General features: G+C 41.4%; 25 non-coding genes across 25 annotated transcripts; 14 read left to right on the plus strand and 11 right to left on the minus strand.

The window, feature by feature from the left end:
* Nucleotides 1-370: 370 nt before the first annotated feature.
* On the minus strand, nucleotides 371-443 carry trnav-aac (transfer RNA valine (anticodon AAC)). Its single transcript has one exon. It is a non-coding gene; the product is annotated as a tRNA-Val (tRNA).
* Nucleotides 444-570: 127 nt separating this feature from the next.
* Nucleotides 571-643, plus strand: trnav-cac (transfer RNA valine (anticodon CAC)). Its single transcript has one exon. It is a non-coding gene; the product is annotated as a tRNA-Val (tRNA).
* Nucleotides 644-1,833: 1,190 nt separating this feature from the next.
* On the plus strand, nucleotides 1,834-1,973 carry LOC131700674 (U4 spliceosomal RNA). Its single transcript, XR_009308481.1, has one exon. It is a non-coding gene; the product is annotated as a U4 spliceosomal RNA (small nuclear RNA).
* Nucleotides 1,974-2,212: 239 nt separating this feature from the next.
* On the minus strand, nucleotides 2,213-2,269 carry LOC131700875 (U7 small nuclear RNA). The gene has a single exon (XR_009308684.1). It is a non-coding gene; the product is annotated as a U7 small nuclear RNA (small nuclear RNA).
* A 555-nt stretch (nucleotides 2,270-2,824) lies between these two features.
* Nucleotides 2,825-2,897, minus strand: trnav-aac (transfer RNA valine (anticodon AAC)). The gene has a single exon. It is a non-coding gene; the product is annotated as a tRNA-Val (tRNA).
* Nucleotides 2,898-3,024: 127 nt separating this feature from the next.
* Nucleotides 3,025-3,097, plus strand: trnav-cac (transfer RNA valine (anticodon CAC)). Its single transcript has one exon. It is a non-coding gene; the product is annotated as a tRNA-Val (tRNA).
* A 1,190-nt stretch (nucleotides 3,098-4,287) lies between these two features.
* Nucleotides 4,288-4,427, plus strand: LOC131700675 (U4 spliceosomal RNA). The gene has a single exon (XR_009308482.1). It is a non-coding gene; the product is annotated as a U4 spliceosomal RNA (small nuclear RNA).
* A 239-nt stretch (nucleotides 4,428-4,666) lies between these two features.
* LOC131700876 (U7 small nuclear RNA) lies at nucleotides 4,667-4,723 on the minus strand. The gene has a single exon (XR_009308685.1). It is a non-coding gene; the product is annotated as a U7 small nuclear RNA (small nuclear RNA).
* A 555-nt stretch (nucleotides 4,724-5,278) lies between these two features.
* Nucleotides 5,279-5,351, minus strand: trnav-aac (transfer RNA valine (anticodon AAC)). The gene has a single exon. It is a non-coding gene; the product is annotated as a tRNA-Val (tRNA).
* A 127-nt stretch (nucleotides 5,352-5,478) lies between these two features.
* trnav-cac (transfer RNA valine (anticodon CAC)) lies at nucleotides 5,479-5,551 on the plus strand. Its single transcript has one exon. It is a non-coding gene; the product is annotated as a tRNA-Val (tRNA).
* A 1,181-nt stretch (nucleotides 5,552-6,732) lies between these two features.
* Nucleotides 6,733-6,805, plus strand: trnav-cac (transfer RNA valine (anticodon CAC)). The gene has a single exon. It is a non-coding gene; the product is annotated as a tRNA-Val (tRNA).
* Nucleotides 6,806-7,985: 1,180 nt separating this feature from the next.
* On the plus strand, nucleotides 7,986-8,058 carry trnav-cac (transfer RNA valine (anticodon CAC)). Its single transcript has one exon. It is a non-coding gene; the product is annotated as a tRNA-Val (tRNA).
* A 1,190-nt stretch (nucleotides 8,059-9,248) lies between these two features.
* Nucleotides 9,249-9,388, plus strand: LOC131700676 (U4 spliceosomal RNA). The gene has a single exon (XR_009308483.1). It is a non-coding gene; the product is annotated as a U4 spliceosomal RNA (small nuclear RNA).
* A 239-nt stretch (nucleotides 9,389-9,627) lies between these two features.
* Nucleotides 9,628-9,684, minus strand: LOC131700878 (U7 small nuclear RNA). Its single transcript, XR_009308687.1, has one exon. It is a non-coding gene; the product is annotated as a U7 small nuclear RNA (small nuclear RNA).
* Nucleotides 9,685-10,239: 555 nt separating this feature from the next.
* trnav-aac (transfer RNA valine (anticodon AAC)) lies at nucleotides 10,240-10,311 on the minus strand. The gene has a single exon. It is a non-coding gene; the product is annotated as a tRNA-Val (tRNA).
* A 127-nt stretch (nucleotides 10,312-10,438) lies between these two features.
* trnav-cac (transfer RNA valine (anticodon CAC)) lies at nucleotides 10,439-10,511 on the plus strand. Its single transcript has one exon. It is a non-coding gene; the product is annotated as a tRNA-Val (tRNA).
* A 1,190-nt stretch (nucleotides 10,512-11,701) lies between these two features.
* LOC131700677 (U4 spliceosomal RNA) lies at nucleotides 11,702-11,841 on the plus strand. The gene has a single exon (XR_009308484.1). It is a non-coding gene; the product is annotated as a U4 spliceosomal RNA (small nuclear RNA).
* Nucleotides 11,842-12,080: 239 nt separating this feature from the next.
* LOC131700879 (U7 small nuclear RNA) lies at nucleotides 12,081-12,137 on the minus strand. Its single transcript, XR_009308688.1, has one exon. It is a non-coding gene; the product is annotated as a U7 small nuclear RNA (small nuclear RNA).
* A 555-nt stretch (nucleotides 12,138-12,692) lies between these two features.
* On the minus strand, nucleotides 12,693-12,765 carry trnav-aac (transfer RNA valine (anticodon AAC)). The gene has a single exon. It is a non-coding gene; the product is annotated as a tRNA-Val (tRNA).
* Nucleotides 12,766-12,892: 127 nt separating this feature from the next.
* trnav-cac (transfer RNA valine (anticodon CAC)) lies at nucleotides 12,893-12,965 on the plus strand. Its single transcript has one exon. It is a non-coding gene; the product is annotated as a tRNA-Val (tRNA).
* A 1,190-nt stretch (nucleotides 12,966-14,155) lies between these two features.
* LOC131700678 (U4 spliceosomal RNA) lies at nucleotides 14,156-14,295 on the plus strand. Its single transcript, XR_009308485.1, has one exon. It is a non-coding gene; the product is annotated as a U4 spliceosomal RNA (small nuclear RNA).
* Nucleotides 14,296-14,534: 239 nt separating this feature from the next.
* Nucleotides 14,535-14,591, minus strand: LOC131700880 (U7 small nuclear RNA). Its single transcript, XR_009308689.1, has one exon. It is a non-coding gene; the product is annotated as a U7 small nuclear RNA (small nuclear RNA).
* A 553-nt stretch (nucleotides 14,592-15,144) lies between these two features.
* On the minus strand, nucleotides 15,145-15,217 carry trnav-aac (transfer RNA valine (anticodon AAC)). Its single transcript has one exon. It is a non-coding gene; the product is annotated as a tRNA-Val (tRNA).
* Nucleotides 15,218-15,344: 127 nt separating this feature from the next.
* Nucleotides 15,345-15,417, plus strand: trnav-cac (transfer RNA valine (anticodon CAC)). The gene has a single exon. It is a non-coding gene; the product is annotated as a tRNA-Val (tRNA).
* Nucleotides 15,418-16,607: 1,190 nt separating this feature from the next.
* On the plus strand, nucleotides 16,608-16,747 carry LOC131700679 (U4 spliceosomal RNA). The gene has a single exon (XR_009308486.1). It is a non-coding gene; the product is annotated as a U4 spliceosomal RNA (small nuclear RNA).
* Nucleotides 16,748-16,885: the final 138 nt, after the last annotated feature.

Raw genomic sequence — 16,885 nt, forward strand, 5'->3', positions numbered from 1 at the left:
TTCTATTGCTTTCCTTTCTCCCAGATATATCATGCACATTATGTAACTTCTCTTCAAAGGCAATTTTAGTATTCAGATTGTAGTTGCAAAAATAATACAATATCTTTTGACTAGAGTTCATCTTTTAAAAACAACTACTTTGCCAACAGAAGAAAAAAAAGGCTAACAGAAGACGGTTTCGCTCCGTCGACCTCTGGGTTATAAGGCTCAGCACGCTTCCGCTGCGCCACTCTGATACAGCTGCTTCTCGAATGAAACACCCATTAATAAAATAAAATAAATCAATCAATTCTCAGTGCAACTTTTTGACAGTCTGCTGCTGGACTCACAGAGAGCGGAGAAGACCGCAACAAAAAAACGAACAAGCACATGTTTCCACCCGGTTTCGAACCGGGGACCTTTCGCGTGTTAGGCGAACGTGATAACCACTACACTATGGAAACTTTCACATGTACATTGTTACATTCAGCTGGGCTTTAAGTGAAGACTGCCTTGCACTGCAGGATCCAAAATGGGTAATCGGCACTGTATGCTTAGAGCGCAACACACGGATCGTTTGTTAAGCAACATGTTTCCATAGTGTAGTGGTTATCACGTTCGCCTCACACGCGAAAGGTCCCCGGTTCGAAACCGGGTGGAAACACAGCACGGCATCTTTTTTTCACTGTATGTATTTATTCTCCCCAGGTAAACAGCCACCCAGACCAGAACGATGTATTTGTAGTGTGCATGGTGCATTGTCAATGCAAGTCTGACTGTATATTAAACGGAGTGAGAATGCACTCTGCAACGTTTTGGCTTCGACTGCTGCTTGACTCACAGAAACGACAATGTTGATACTCTGACTCTTCTTCTTAAAATGCATGTTAAAATGCGGAATGTTTTCAAATTCCATGAATTCGCAGGTCTGTACAGAACAAGACGACTATCTGGTCTCACAAAATGTTGCTGGTTCTCGTAGAACAAAGAAGAGTTTGATCAACTATGTCATTCATGCCGACAAAGCTCAGGAGGGCGATCGTTAGGTTGAATATCTAAATTTCCCGGGTTATATCCCGAGTTTCGACAGATGTCAGTTTATTCATATACCTACAGAATCACAGGTACAAATATTGCAGTTAAAGTTTATGCTTTTCAAATCCGTGCACGAAAGGGGGTGCCCAAATCAGAATAAAAGTCACGAGGGGAGTAATCAAAACATCGCAAAAGAAAAATACACTGCATTAAACAAATCATTTGGAGCGGTCTAAAATGAGCAATCCAGGTTCGATTCATTGTTTTGCCCTTTCGATGGCAGCAGTGTAAAAAAATGACCTGCACATTTCTCTGCTGGCTTCGGGTAGCAAACAAGAAGCAGTGATTTCCCATATGATCTAGTGGTTACGATTCCCGTTTTTTCACCCAGGTGACCAGGGTTCAACTCCCTGTATGCGAATTCATTTATTTACTTGTGGAGGTAATTGTCAGATAAAAGGATTGAAAAATGAAACCCCACATTGTAGGATGGGGAGACTTATAACTAGTGACCATTATATAAAAAAAATAAATAACGTTTGCTTATGTTAGATGCAAGAGAGCGAGACAGATAGATTTGCATCTTGGTATCCCATCACTCCTATGTGCACCAAAGCAATGACGGTCTACACTTCAGTTCATATATAATCGGAATAAAAAAGTGGACTCTGTTGCATTGTGAGGCTGCAGTGTCGATAACATAAACCTCTACGTTTGAGGGATCATTTAACTGTACTGTATTATATCGCAGTAACTTGCCCACCGGCAAGTCAAATGTCTTTGCTGTAGGGGGTAGCATTTAGTTATCCCAAGTTCTGTAGCTTTGCGCAGTGGCAGTATCATAGCCCATGAGGTTTGTCCGAGGCGTGATTATTGCTAGTTGAAAACTTTAACCAATACCCCGCCGTGGTGACTTGAAATATAGTCGCCGCTGGCAATTTTTGACAGTCTCACAGAGTCTGCTATCATGTAGTTGAAAGAACAGAACAAATGTTGACGCTTTGACATTCTGGGTTTGGTTTTGTATTCTACTGATTGGGCACAACATTTGAGTTGATCTTTTTACTCTTTATAACATACAAGTGTATTTACAAGGTTAGGGGCCGTTTCTCCTGTTGTGTCAATTATATTACTATGCAGCTGGCAGGCATTCGGAACGCGCACGCTAACAACGCGTCATCTTTCATTTTACAAAACACGGGGCATTCGACACGGAGAAAACCTTCTAGACAAATACTAAAAGAGCTAAACATCAATTTGCCTCCCCAGCCATGTTAATAGATATCTGGCTTTTTTGCAGTAGCATTAAAGTTGTGGTGACACACGAAAAAGAAACATGGAAATCTGTTTTGGGGTTGGGGAGTTAACCTACCAAACAATTTACGCACATGAATATATCATGAAAACAGCCATGCATGGAGGTCATGGGAACTCTCCGTTCTATTGCTTTCCTTTCTCCCAGATATATCATGCACATTATGTAACTTCTCTTCAAAGGCAATTTTAGTATTCAGACTGTAGTTGCAAAAATAATACAATATCTTTTGACTAGAGTTCATCTTTTAAAAACAACTACTTTGCCAACAGAAGAAAAAAAAGGCTAACAGAAGACGGTTTCGCTCCGTCGACCTCTGGGTTATAAGGCTCAGCACGCTTCCGCTGCGCCACTCTGATACAGCTGCTTCTCGAATGAAACACCCATTAATAAAATAAAATAAATCAATCAATTCTCAGTGCAACTTTTTGACGCAGTCTGCTGCTGGACTCACAGAGAGCGGAGAAGACCGCAACAAAAAAACGAACAAGCACATGTTTCCACCCGGTTTCGAACCGGGGACCTTTCGCGTGTTAGGCGAACGTGATAACCACTACACTATGGAAACTTTCACATGTACATTGTTACATTCAGCTGGGCTTTAAGTGAAGACTGCCTTGCACTGCAGGATCCAAAATGGGTAATCGGCACTGTATGCTTAGAGCGCAACACACGGATCGTTTGTTAAGCAACATGTTTCCATAGTGTAGTGGTTATCACGTTCGCCTCACACGCGAAAGGTCCCCGGTTCGAAACCGGGTGGAAACACAGCACGGCATCTTTTTTTCACTGTATGTATTTATTCTCCCCAGGTAAACAGCCACCCAGACCAGAACGATGTATTTGTAGTGTGCATGGTGCATTGTCAATGCAAGTCTGACTGTATATTAAACGGAGTGAGAATGCACTCTGCAACGTTTTGGCTTCGACTGCTGCTTGACTCACAGAAACGACAATGTTGATACTCTGACTCTTCTTCTTAAAATGCATGTTAAAATGCGGAATGTTTTCAAATTCCATGAATTCGCAGGTCTGTACAGAACAAGACGACTATCTGGTCTCACAAAATGTTGCTGGTTCTCGTAGAACAAAGAAGAGTTTGATCAACTATGTCATTCATGCCGACAAAGCTCAGGAGGGCGATCGTTAGGTTGAATATCTAAATTTCCCGGGTTATATCCCGAGTTTCGACAGATGTCAGTTTATTCATATACCTACAGAATCACAGGTACAAATATTGCAGTTAAAGTTTATGCTTTTCAAATCCGTGCACGAAAGGGGGTGCCCAAATCAGAATAAAAGTCACGAGGGGAGTAATCAAAACATCGCAAAAGAAAAATACACTGCATTAAACAAATCATTTGGAGCGGTCTAAAATGAGCAATCCAGGTTCGATTCATTGTTTTGCCCTTTCGATGGCAGCAGTGTAAAAAAATGACCTGCACATTTCTCTGCTGGCTTCGGGTAGCAAACAAGAAGCAGTGATTTCCCATATGATCTAGTGGTTACGATTCCCGTTTTTTCACCCAGGTGACCAGGGTTCAACTCCCTGTATGCGAATTCATTTATTTACTTGTGGAGGTAATTGTCAGATAAAAGGATTGAAAAATGAAACCCCACATTGTAGGATGGGGAGACTTATAACTAGTGACCATTATATAAAAAAAATAAATAACGTTTGCTTATGTTAGATGCAAGAGAGCGAGACAGATAGATTTGCATCTTGGTATCCCATCACTCCTATGTGCACCAAAGCAATGACGGTCTACACTTCAGTTCATATATAATCGGAATAAAAAAGTGGACTCTGTTGCATTGTGAGGCTGCAGTGTCGATAACATAAACCTCTACGTTTGAGGGATCATTTAACTGTACTGTATTATATCGCAGTAACTTGCCCACCGGCAAGTCAAATGTCTTTGCTGTAGGGGGTAGCATTTAGTTATCCCAAGTTCTGTAGCTTTGCGCAGTGGCAGTATCATAGCCCATGAGGTTTGTCCGAGGCGTGATTATTGCTAGTTGAAAACTTTAACCAATACCCCGCCGTGGTGACTTGAAATATAGTCGCCGCTGGCAATTTTTGACAGTCTCACAGAGTCTGCTATCATGTAGTTGAAAGAACAGAACAAATGTTGACGCTTTGACATTCTGGGTTTGGTTTTGTATTCTACTGATTGAGCACAACATTTGAGTTGATCTTTTTACTCTTTATAACATACAAGTGTATTTACAAGGTTAGGGGCCGTTTCTCCTGTTGTGTCAATTATATTACTATGCAGCTGGCAGGCATTCGGAACGCGCACGCTAACAACGCGTCATCTTTCATTTTACAAAACACGGGGCATTCGACACGGAGAAAACCTTCTAGACAAATACTAAAAGAGCTAAACATCAATTTGCCTCCCCAGCCATGTTAGTAGATATCTGGCTTTTTTGCAGTAGCATTAAAATTGTGGTGACACACGAAAAAGAAACATGGAAATCTGTTTTGGGGTTGTGGAGTTAACCTACCAAACAATTTACGCACATGAATATATCATGAAAACAGCCATGCATGGAGGTCATGGGAACTCTCCGTTCTATTGCTTTCCTTTCTCCCAGATATATCATGCACATTATGTAACTTCTCTTCAAAGGCAATTTTAGTATTCAGACTGTAGTTGCAAAAATAATACAATATCTTTTGACTAGAGTTCATCTTTTAAAAACAACTACTTTGCCAACAGAAGAAAAAAAGGCTAACAGAAGACGGTTTCGCTCCGTCGACCTCTGGGTTATAAGGCTCAGCACGCTTCCGCTGCGCCACTCTGATACAGCTGCTTCTCGAATGAAACACCCATTAATAAAATAAAATAAATCAATCAATTCTCAGTGCAACTTTTTGACGCAGTCTGCTGCTGGACTCACAGAGAGCGGAGAAGACCGCAACAAAAAAAACGAACAAGCACATGTTTCCACCCGGTTTCGAACCGGGGACCTTTCGCGTGTTAGGCGAACGTGATAACCACTACACTATGGAAACTTTCACATGTACATTGTTACATTCAGCTGGGCTTTAAGTGAAGACTGCCTTGCACTGCAGGATCCAAAATGGGTAATCGGCACTGTATGCTTAGAGCGCAACACACGGATCGTTTGTTAAGCAACATGTTTCCATAGTGTAGTGGTTATCACGTTCGCCTCACACGCGAAAGGTCCCCATTTCGAAACCGGGTGGAAACACAGCACGGCATCTTTTTTTCACTGTATGTATTTATTCTCCCCAGGTAAACAGCCACCCAGACCAGAACGATGTATTTGTAGTGTGCATGGTGCATTGTCAATGCAAGTCTGACTGTATATTAAACGGAGTGAGAATGCACTCTGCAACGTTTTGGCTTCGACTGCTGCTTGACTCACAGAAACGACAATGTTGATACTCTGACTCTTCTTCTTAAAATGCATGTTAAAATGCGGAATGTTTTCAAATTCCATGAATTCGCAGGTCTGTACAGAACAAGACGACTATCTGGTCTCACAAAATGTTGCTGGTTCTCGTAGAACAAAGAAGAGTTTGATCAACTATGTCATTCATGCCGACAAAGCTCAGGAGGGCGATCGTTAGGTTGAATATCTAAATTTCCCGGGTTATATCCCGAGTTTCGACAGATGTCAGTTTATTCATATACCTACAGAATCACAGGTACAAATATTGCAGTTAAAGTTTATGCTTTTCAAATCCGTGCACGAAAGGGGGTGCCCAAATCAGAATGAAAGTCACGGGGGGAGTAATCAAAACATCGCAAAAGAAAAATACACTGCATTAAACAAATCATTTGGAGCGGTCTAAAATGAGCAATCCAGGTTCGATTCATTGTTTTGCCCTTTCGATGGCAGCAGTGTAAAAAAATGACCTGCACATTTCTCTGCTGGCTTCGGGTAGCAAACAAGAAGCAGCGATTTCCCATATGATCTAGTGGTTACGATTCCCGTTTTTTCACCCAGGTGACCAGGGTTCAACTCCCTGTATGCGAATTCATTTATTTACTTGTGGAGGTAATTGTCAGATAAAAGGATTGAAAAATGAAACCCCACATTGTAGGATGGGGAGACTTATAACTAGTGACCATTATATAAAAAAAATAAATAACGTTTGCTTATGTTAGATGCAAGAGAGCGAGACAGATAGATTTGCATCTTGGTATCCCATCACTCCTATGTGCACCAAAGCAATGACGGTCTACACTTCAGTTCATATATAATCGGAATAAAAAAGTGGACTCTGTTGCATTGTGAGGCTGCAGTGTCGATAACATAAACCTCTACGTTTGAGGGATCATTTAACTGTACTGTATTATATCCAAAATGGGTAATCGGCACTGTATGCTTAGAGCGCAACACACGGATCGTTTGTTAAGCAACATGTTTCCATAGTGTAGTGGTTATCACGTTCGCCTCACACGTGAAAGGTCCCCGGTTCGAAACCGGGTGGAAACACAGCACGGCATATTTTTTTCACTGTATGTATTTATTCTCCCCAGGTAAACAGCCACCCAGACCAGAACGATGTATTTGTAGTGTGCATGGTGCATTGTCAATGCAAGTCTGACTGTATATTAAACGGAGTGAGAATGCACTCTGCAACGTTTTGGCTTCGACTGCTGCTTGACTCACAGAAACGACAATGTTGATACTCTGACTCTTCTTCTTAAAATGCATGTTAAAATGCGGAATGTTTTCAAATTCCATGAATTCGCAGGTCTGTACAGAACAAGACGACTATCTGGTCTCACAAAATGTTGCTGGTTCTCGTAGAACAAAGAAGAGTTTGATCAACTATGTCATTCATGCCGACAAAGCTCAGGAGGGCGATCGTTAGGTTGAATATCTAAATTTCCCGGGTTATATCCCGAGTTTCGACAGATGTCAGTTTATTCATATACCTACAGAATCACAGGTACAAATATTGCAGTTAAAGTTTATGCTTTTCAAATCCGTGCACGAAAGGGGGTGCCCAAATCAGAATGAAAGTCACGGGGGGAGTAATCAAAACATCGCAAAAGAAAAATACACTGCATTAAACAAATCATTTGGAGCGGTCTAAAATGAGCAATCCAGGTTCGATTCATTGTTTTGCCCTTTCGATGGCAGCAGTGTAAAAAAATGACCTGCACATTTCTCTGCTGGCTTCGGGTAGCAAACAAGAAGCAGTGATTTCCCATATGATCTAGTGGTTACGCTTCCCGTTTTTTCACCCAGGTGACCAGGGTTCAACTCCCTGTATGCGAATTCATTTATTTACTTGTGGAGGTAATTGTCAGATAAAAGGATTGAAAAATGAAACCCCACATTGTAGGATGGGGAGACTTATAACTAGTGACCATTATATAAAAAAAAAAATAACGTTTGCTTATGTTAGATGCAAGAGAGCGAGACAGATAGATTTGCATCTTGGTATCCCATCACTCCTATGTGCACCAAAGCAATGACGGTCTACACTTCAGTTCATATATAATCGGAATAAAAAAGTGGACTCTGTTGCATTGTGAGGCTGCAGTGTCGATAACATAAACCTCTACGTTTGAGGGATCATTTAACTGTACTGTATTATATCCAAAATGGGTAATCGGCACTGTATGCTTAGAGCGCAACACACGGATCGTTTGTTAAGCAACATGTTTCCATAGTGTAGTGGTTATCACGTTCGCCTCACACGTGAAAGGTCCCCGGTTCGAAACCGGGTGGAAACACAGCACGGCATATTTTTTTCACTGTATGTATTTATTCTCCCCAGGTAAACAGCCACCCAGACCAGAACGATGTATTTGTAGTGTGCATGGTGCATTGTCAATGCAAGTCTGACTGTATATTAAACGGAGTGAGAATGCACTCTGCAACGTTTTGGCTTCGACTGCTGCTTGACTCACAGAAACGACAATGTTGATACTCTGACTCTTCTTCTTAAAATGCATGTTAAAATGCGGAATGTTTTCAAATTCCATGAATTCGCAGGTCTGTACAGAACAAGACGACTATCTGGTCTCACAAAATGTTGCTGATTCTCGTAGAACAAAGAAGAGTTTGATCAACTATGTCATTCATGCCGACAAAGCTCAGGAGGGCGATCGTTAGGTTGAATATCTAAATTTCCCGGGTTATATCCCGAGTTTCGACAGATGTCAGTTTATTCATATACCTACAGAATCACAGGTACAAATATTGCAGTTAAAGTTTATGCTTTTCAAATCCGTGCACGAAAGGGGGTGCCCAAATCAGAATGAAAGTCACGGGGGGAGTAATCAAAACATCGCAAAAGAAAAATACACTGCATTAAACAAATCATTTGGAGCGGTCTAAAATGAGCAATCCAGGTTCGATTCATTGTTTTGCCCTTTCGATGGCAGCAGTGTAAAAAAATGACCTGCACATTTCTCTGCTGGCTTCGGGTAGCAAACAAGAAGCAGTGATTTCCCATATGATCTAGTGGTTACGATTCCCGTTTTTTCACCCAGGTGACCAGGGTTCAACTCCCTGTATGCGAATTCATTTATTTACTTGTGGAGGTAATTGTCAGATAAAAGGATTGAAAAATGAAACCCCACATTGTAGGATGGGGAGACTTATAACTAGTGACCATTATATAAAAAAAATAAATAACGTTTGCTTATGTTAGATGCAAGAGAGCGAGACAGATAGATTTGCATCTTGGTATCCCATCACTCCTATGTGCACCAAAGCAATGACGGTCTACACTTCAGTTCATATATAATCGGAATAAAAAAGTGGACTCTGTTGCATTGTGAGGCTGCAGTGTCGATAACATAAACCTCTACGTTTGAGGGATCATTTAACTGTACTGTATTATATCGCAGTAACTTGCCCACCGGCAAGTCAAATGTCTTTGCTGTAGGGGGTAGCATTTAGTTATCCCAAGTTCTGTAGCTTTGCGCAGTGGCAGTATCATAGCCCATGAGGTTTGTCCGAGGCGTGATTATTGCTAGTTGAAAACTTTAACCAATACCCCGCCGTGGTGACTTGAAATATAGTCGCCGCTGGCAATTTTTGACAGTCTCACAGAGTCTGCTATCATGTAGTTGAAAGAACAGAACAAATGTTGACGCTTTGACATTCTGGGTTTGGTTTTCTATTCTACTGATTGGGCACAACATTTGAGTTGATCTTTTTACTCTTTATAACATACAAGTGTATTTACAAGGTTAGGGGCCGTTTCTCCTGTTGTGTCAATTATATTACTATGCAGCTGGCAGGCATTCGGAACGCGCACGCTAACAACGCGTCATCTTTCATTTTACAAAACACGGGGCATTCGACACGGAGAAAACCTTCTAGACAAATACTAAAAGAGCTAAACATCAATTTGCCTCCCCAGCCATGTTAGTAGATATCTGGCTTTTTTGCAGTAGCATTAAAATTGTGGTGACACACGAAAAAGAAACATGGAAATCTGTTTTGGGGTTGTGGAGTTAACCTACCAAACAATTTACGCACATGAATATATCATGAAAACAGCCATGCATGGAGGTCATGGGAACTCTCCGTTCTATTGCTTTCCTTTCTCCCAGATATATCATGCACATTATGTAACTTCTCTTCAAAGGCAATTTTAGTATTCAGACTGTAGTTGCAAAAATAATACAATATCTTTTGACTAGAGTTCATCTTTTAAAAACAACTACTTTGCCAACAGAAGAAAAAAAGGCTAACAGAAGACGGTTTCGCTCCGTCGACCTCTGGGTTATAAGGCTCAGCACGCTTCCGCTGCGCCACTCTGATACAGCTGCTTCTCGAATGAAACACCCATTAATAAAATAAAATAAATCAATCAATTCTCAGTGCAACTTTTTGACGCAGTCTGCTGCTGGACTCACAGAGAGCGGAGAAGACCGCAACAAAAAAAACGAACAAGCACATGTTTCCACCCGGTTTCGAACCGGGGACCTTTCGCGTGTTAGGCGAAGAGATAACCACTACACTATGGAAACTTTCACATGTACATTGTTACATTCAGCTGGGCTTTAAGTGAAGACTGCCTTGCACTGCAGGATCCAAAATGGGTAATCGGCACTGTATGCTTAGAGCGCAACACACGGATCGTTTGTTAAGCAACATGTTTCCATAGTGTAGTGGTTATCACGTTCGCCTCACACGCGAAAGGTCCCCATTTCGAAACCGGGTGGAAACACAGCACGGCATCTTTTTTTCACTGTATGTATTTATTCTCCCCAGGTAAACAGCCACCCAGACCAGAACGATGTATTTGTAGTGTGCATGGTGCATTGTCAATGCAAGTCTGACTGTATATTAAACGGAGTGAGAATGCACTCTGCAACGTTTTGGCTTCGACTGCTGCTTGACTCACAGAAACGACAATGTTGATACTCTGACTCTTCTTCTTAAAATGCATGTTAAAATGCGGAATGTTTTCAAATTCCATGAATTCGCAGGTCTGTACAGAACAAGACGACTATCTGGTCTCACAAAATGTTGCTGGTTCTCGTAGAACAAAGAAGAGTTTGATCAACTATGTCATTCATGCCGACAAAGCTCAGGAGGGCGATCGTTAGGTTGAATATCTAAATTTCCCGGGTTATATCCCGAGTTTCGACAGATGTCAGTTTATTCATATACCTACAGAATCACAGGTACAAATATTGCAGTTAAAGTTTATGCTTTTCAAATCCGTGCACGAAAGGGGGTGCCCAAATCAGAATGAAAGTCACGGGGGGAGTAATCAAAACATCGCAAAAGAAAAATACACTGCATTAAACAAATCATTTGGAGCGGTCTAAAATGAGCAATCCAGGTTCGATTCATTGTTTTGCCCTTTCGATGGCAGCAGTGTAAAAAAATGACCTGCACATTTCTCTGCTGGCTTCGGGTAGCAAACAAGAAGCAGCGATTTCCCATATGATCTAGTGGTTACGATTCCCGTTTTTTCACCCAGGTGACCAGGGTTCAACTCCCTGTATGCGAATTCATTTATTTACTTGTGGAGGTAATTGTCAGATAAAAGGATTGAAAAATGAAACCCCACATTGTAGGATGGGGAGACTTATAACTAGTGACCATTATATAAAAAAAATAAATAACGTTTGCTTATGTTAGATGCAAGAGAGCGAGACAGATAGATTTGCATCTTGGTATCCCATCACTCCTATGTGCACCAAAGCAATGACGGTCTACACTTCAGTTCATATATAATCGGAATAAAAAAGTGGACTCTGTTGCATTGTGAGGCTGCAGTGTCGATAACATAAACCTCTACGTTTGAGGGATCATTTAACTGTACTGTATTATATCGCAGTAACTTGCCCACCGGCAAGTCAAATGTCTTTGCTGTAGGGGGTAGCATTTAGTTATCCCAAGTTCTGTAGCTTTGCGCAGTGGCAGTATCATAGCCCATGAGGTTTGTCCGAGGCGTGATTATTGCTAGTTGAAAACTTTAACCAATACCCCGCCGTGGTGACTTGAAATATAGTCGCCGCTGGCAATTTTTGACAGTCTCACAGAGTCTGCTATCATGTAGTTGAAAGAACAGAACAAATGTTGACGCTTTGACATTCTGGGTTTGGTTTTGTATTCTACTGATTGGGCACAACATTTGAGTTGATCTTTTTACTCTTTATAACATACAAGTGTATTTACAAGGTTAGGGGCCGTTTCTCCTGTTGTGTCAATTATATTACTATGCAGCTGGCAGGCATTCGGAACGCGCACGCTAACAACGCGTCATCTTTCATTTTACAAAACACGGGGCATTCGACACGGAGAAAACCTTCTAGACAAATACTAAAAGAGCTAAACATCAATTTGCCTCCCCAGCCATGTTAATAGATATCTGGCTTTTTTGCAGTAGCATTAAAGTTGTGGTGACACACGAAAAAGAAACATGGAAATCTGTTTTGGGGTTGGGGAGTTAACCTACCAAACAATTTACGCACATGAATATATCATGAAAACAGCCATGCATGGAGGTCATGGGAACTCTCCGTTCTATTGCTTTCCTTTCTCCCAGATATATCATGCACATTATGTAACTTCTCTTCAAAGGCAATTTTAGTATTCAGACTGTAGTTGCAAAAATAATACAATATCTTTTGACTAGAGTTCATCTTTTAAAAACAACTACTTTGCCAACAGAAGAAAAAAAAGGCTAACAGAAGACGGTTTCGCTCCGTCGACCTCTGGGTTATAAGGCTCAGCACGCTTCCGCTGCGCCACTCTGATACAGCTGCTTCTCGAATGAAACACCCATTAATAAAATAAAATAAATCAATCAATTCTCAGTGCAACTTTTTGACGCAGTCTGCTGCTGGACTCACAGAGAGCGGAGAAGACCGCAACAAAAAAACGAACAAGCACATGTTTCCACCCGGTTCCGAACCGGGGACCTTTCGCGTGTTAGGCGAACGTGATAACCACTACACTATGGAAACTTTCACATGTACATTGTTACATTCAGCTGGGCTTTAAGTGAAGACTGCCTTGCACTGCAGGATCCAAAATGGGTAATCGGCACTGTATGCTTAGAGCGCAACACACGGATCGTTTGTTAAGCAACATGTTTCCATAGTGTAGTGGTTATCACGTTCGCCTCACACGCGAAAGGTCCCCGGTTCGAAACCGGGTGGAAACACAGCACGGCATCTTTTTTTCACTGTATGTATTTATTCTCCCCAGGTAAACAGCCACCCAGACCAGAACGATGTATTTGTAGTGTGCATGGTGCATTGTCAATGCAAGTCTGACTGTATATTAAACGGAGTGAGAATGCACTCTGCAACGTTTTGGCTTCGACTGCTGCTTGACTCACAGAAACGACAATGTTGATACTCTGACTCTTCTTCTTAAAATGCATGTTAAAATGCGGAATGTTTTCAAATTCCATGAATTCGCAGGTCTGTACAGAACAAGACGACTATCTGGTCTCACAAAATGTTGCTGGTTCTCGTAGAACAAAGAAGAGTTTGATCAACTATGTCATTCATGCCGACAAAGCTCAGGAGGGCGATCGTTAGGTTGAATATCTAAATTTCCCGGGTTATATCCCGAGTTTCGACAGATGTCAGTTTATTCATATACCTACAGAATCACAGGTACAAATATTGCAGTTAAAGTTTATGCTTTTCAAATCCGTGCACGAAAGGGGGTGCCCAAATCAGAATGAAAGTCACGGGGGGAGTAATCAAAACATCGCAAAAGAAAAATACACTGCATTAAACAAATCATTTGGAGCGGTCTAAAATGAGCAATCCAGGTTCGATTCATTGTTTTGCCCTTTCGATGGCAGCAGTGTAAAAAAATGACCTGCACATTTCTCTGCTGGCTTCGGGTAGCAAACAAGAAGCAGTGATTTCCCATATGATCTAGTGGTTACGATTCCCGTTTTTTCACCCAGGTGACCAGGGTTCAACTCCCTGTATGCGAATTCATTTATTTACTTGTGGAGGTAATTGTCAGATAAAAGGATTGAAAAATGAAACCCCACATTGTAGGATGGGGAGACTTATAACTAGTGACCATTATATAAAAAAAATAAATAACGTTTGCTTATGTTAGATGCAAGAGAGCGAGACAGATAGATTTGCATCTTGGTATCCCATCACTCCTATGTGCACCAAAGCAATGACGGTCTACACTTCAGTTCATATATAATCGGAATAAAAAAGTGGACTCTGTTGCATTGTGAGGCTGCAGTGTCGATAACATAAACCTCTACGTTTGAGGGATCATTTAACTGTACTGTATTATATCGCAGTAACTTGCCCACCGGCAAGTCAAATGTCTTTGCTGTAGGGGGTAGCATTTAGTTATCCCAAGTTCTGTAGCTTTGCGCAGTGGCAGTATCATAGCCCATGAGGTTTGTCCGAGGCGTGATTATTGCTAGTTGAAAACTTTAACCAATACCCCGCCGTGGTGACTTGAAATATAGTCGCCGCTGGCAATTTTTGACAGTCTCACAGAGTCTGCTATCATGTAGTTGAAAGAACAGAACAAATGTTGACGCTTTGACATTCTGGGTTTGGTTTTGTATTCTACTGATTGGGCACAACATTTGAGTTGATCTTTTTACTCTTTATAACATACAAGTGTATTTACAAGGTTAGGGGCCGTTTCTCCTGTTGTGTCAATTATATTACTATGCAGCTGGCAGGCATTCGGAACGCGCACGCTAACAACGCGTCATCTTTCATTTTACAAAACACGGGGCATTCGACACGGAGAAAACCTTCTAGACAAATACTAAAAGAGCTAAACATCAATTTGCCTCCCCAGCCATGTTAATAGATATCTGGCTTTTTTGCAGTAGCATTAAAGTTGTGGTGACACACGAAAAAGAAACATGGAAATCTGTTTTGGGGTTGGGGAGTTAACCTACCAAACAATTTACGCACATGAATATATCATGAAAACAGCCATGCATGGAGGTCATGGGAACTCTCCGTTCTATTGCTTTCCTTTCTCCCAGATATATCATGCACATTATGTAACTTCTCTTCAAAGGCAATTTTAGTATTCAGACTGTAGTTGCAAAAATAATACAATATCTTTTGACTAGAGTTCATCTTTTAAAAACAACTACTTTGCCAACAGAAGAAAAAAAAGGCTAACAGAAGACGGTTTCGCTCCGTCGACCTCTGGGTTATAAGGCTCAGCACGCTTCCGCTGCGCCACTCTGATACAGCTGCTTCTCGAATGAAACACCCATTAATAAAATAAAATAAATCAATCAATTCTCAGTGCAACTTTTTGACAGTCTGCTGCTGGACTCACAGAGAGCGGAGAAGACCGCAACAAAAAAACGAACAAGCACATGTTTCCACCCGGTTTCGAACCGGGGACCTTTCGCGTGTTAGGCGAACGTGATAACCACTACACTATGGAAACTTTCACATGTACATTGTTACATTCAGCTGGGCTTTAAGTGAAGACTGCCTTGCACTGCAGGATCCAAAATGGGTAATCGGCACTGTATGCTTAGAGCGCAACACACGGATCGTTTGTTAAGCAACATGTTTCCATAGTGTAGTGGTTATCACGTTCGCCTCACACGCGAAAGGTCCCCGGTTCGAAACCGGGTGGAAACACAGCACGGCATCTTTTTTTCACTGTATGTATTTATTCTCCCCAGGTAAACAGCCACCCAGACCAGAACGATGTATTTGTAGTGTGCATGGTGCATTGTCAATGCAAGTCTGACTGTATATTAAACGGAGTGAGAATGCACTCTGCAACGTTTTGGCTTCGACTGCTGCTTGACTCACAGAAACGACAATGTTGATACTCTGACTCTTCTTCTTAAAATGCATGTTAAAATGCGGAATGTTTTCAAATTCCATGAATTCGCAGGTCTGTACAGAACAAGACGACTATCTGGTCTCACAAAATGTTGCTGGTTCTCGTAGAACAAAGAAGAGTTTGATCAACTATGTCATTCATGCCGACAAAGCTCAGGAGGGCGATCGTTAGGTTGAATATCTAAATTTCCCGGGTTATATCCCGAGTTTCGACAGATGTCAGTTTATTCATATACCTACAGAATCACAGGTACAAATATTGCAGTTAAAGTTTATGCTTTTCAAATCCGTGCACGAAAGGGGGTGCCCAAATCAGAATAAAAGTCACGAGGGGAGTAATCAAAACATCGCAAAAGAAAAATACACTGCATTAAACAAATCATTTGGAGCGGTCTAAAATGAGCAATCCAGGTTCGATTCATTGTTTTGCCCTTTCGATGGCAGCAGTGTAAAAAAATGACCTGCACATTTCTCTGCTGGCTTCGGGTAGCAAACAAGAAGCAGTGATTTCCCATATGATCTAGTGGTTACGATTCCCGTTTTTTCACCCAGGTGACCAGGGTTCAACTCCCTGTATGCGAATTCATTTATTTACTTGTGGAGGTAATTGTCAGATAAAAGGATTGAAAAATGAAACCCCACATTGTAGGATGGGGAGACTTATAACTAGTGACCATTATATAAAAAAAATAAATAACGTTTGCTTATGTTAGATGCAAGAGAGCGAGACAGATAGATTTGCATCTTGGTATCCCATCACTCCTATGTGCACCAAAGCAATGACGGTCTACACTTCAGTTCATATATAATCGGAATAAAAAAGTGGACTCTGTTGCATTGTGAGGCTGCAGTGTCGATAACATAAACCTCTACGTTTGAGGGATCATTTAACTGTACTGTATTATATCGCAGTAACTTGCCCACCGGCAAGTCAAATGTCTTTGCTGTAGGGGGTAGCATTTAGTTATCCCAAGTTCTGTAGCTTTGCGCAGTGGCAGTATCATAGCCCATGAGGTTTGTCCGAGGCGTGATTATTGCTAGTTGAAAACTTTAACCAATACCCCGCCGTGGTGACTTGAAATATAGTCGCCGCTGGCAATTTTTGACAGTCTCACAGAGTCTGCTATCATGTAGTTGAAAGAACAGAACAAATGTTGACGCTTTGACATTCTGGGTTTGGTTTTCTATTCTACTGATTGGGCACAACATTTGAGTTGATCTTTTTACTCTTTATAACATACAAGTGTATTTACAAGGT

This window comes from Acipenser ruthenus, chromosome 24 (genome assembly GCF_902713425.1).
Source record: "Acipenser ruthenus chromosome 24, fAciRut3.2 maternal haplotype, whole genome shotgun sequence".
Taxonomy (NCBI): Eukaryota; Metazoa; Chordata; class Actinopteri; order Acipenseriformes; family Acipenseridae; genus Acipenser; species Acipenser ruthenus.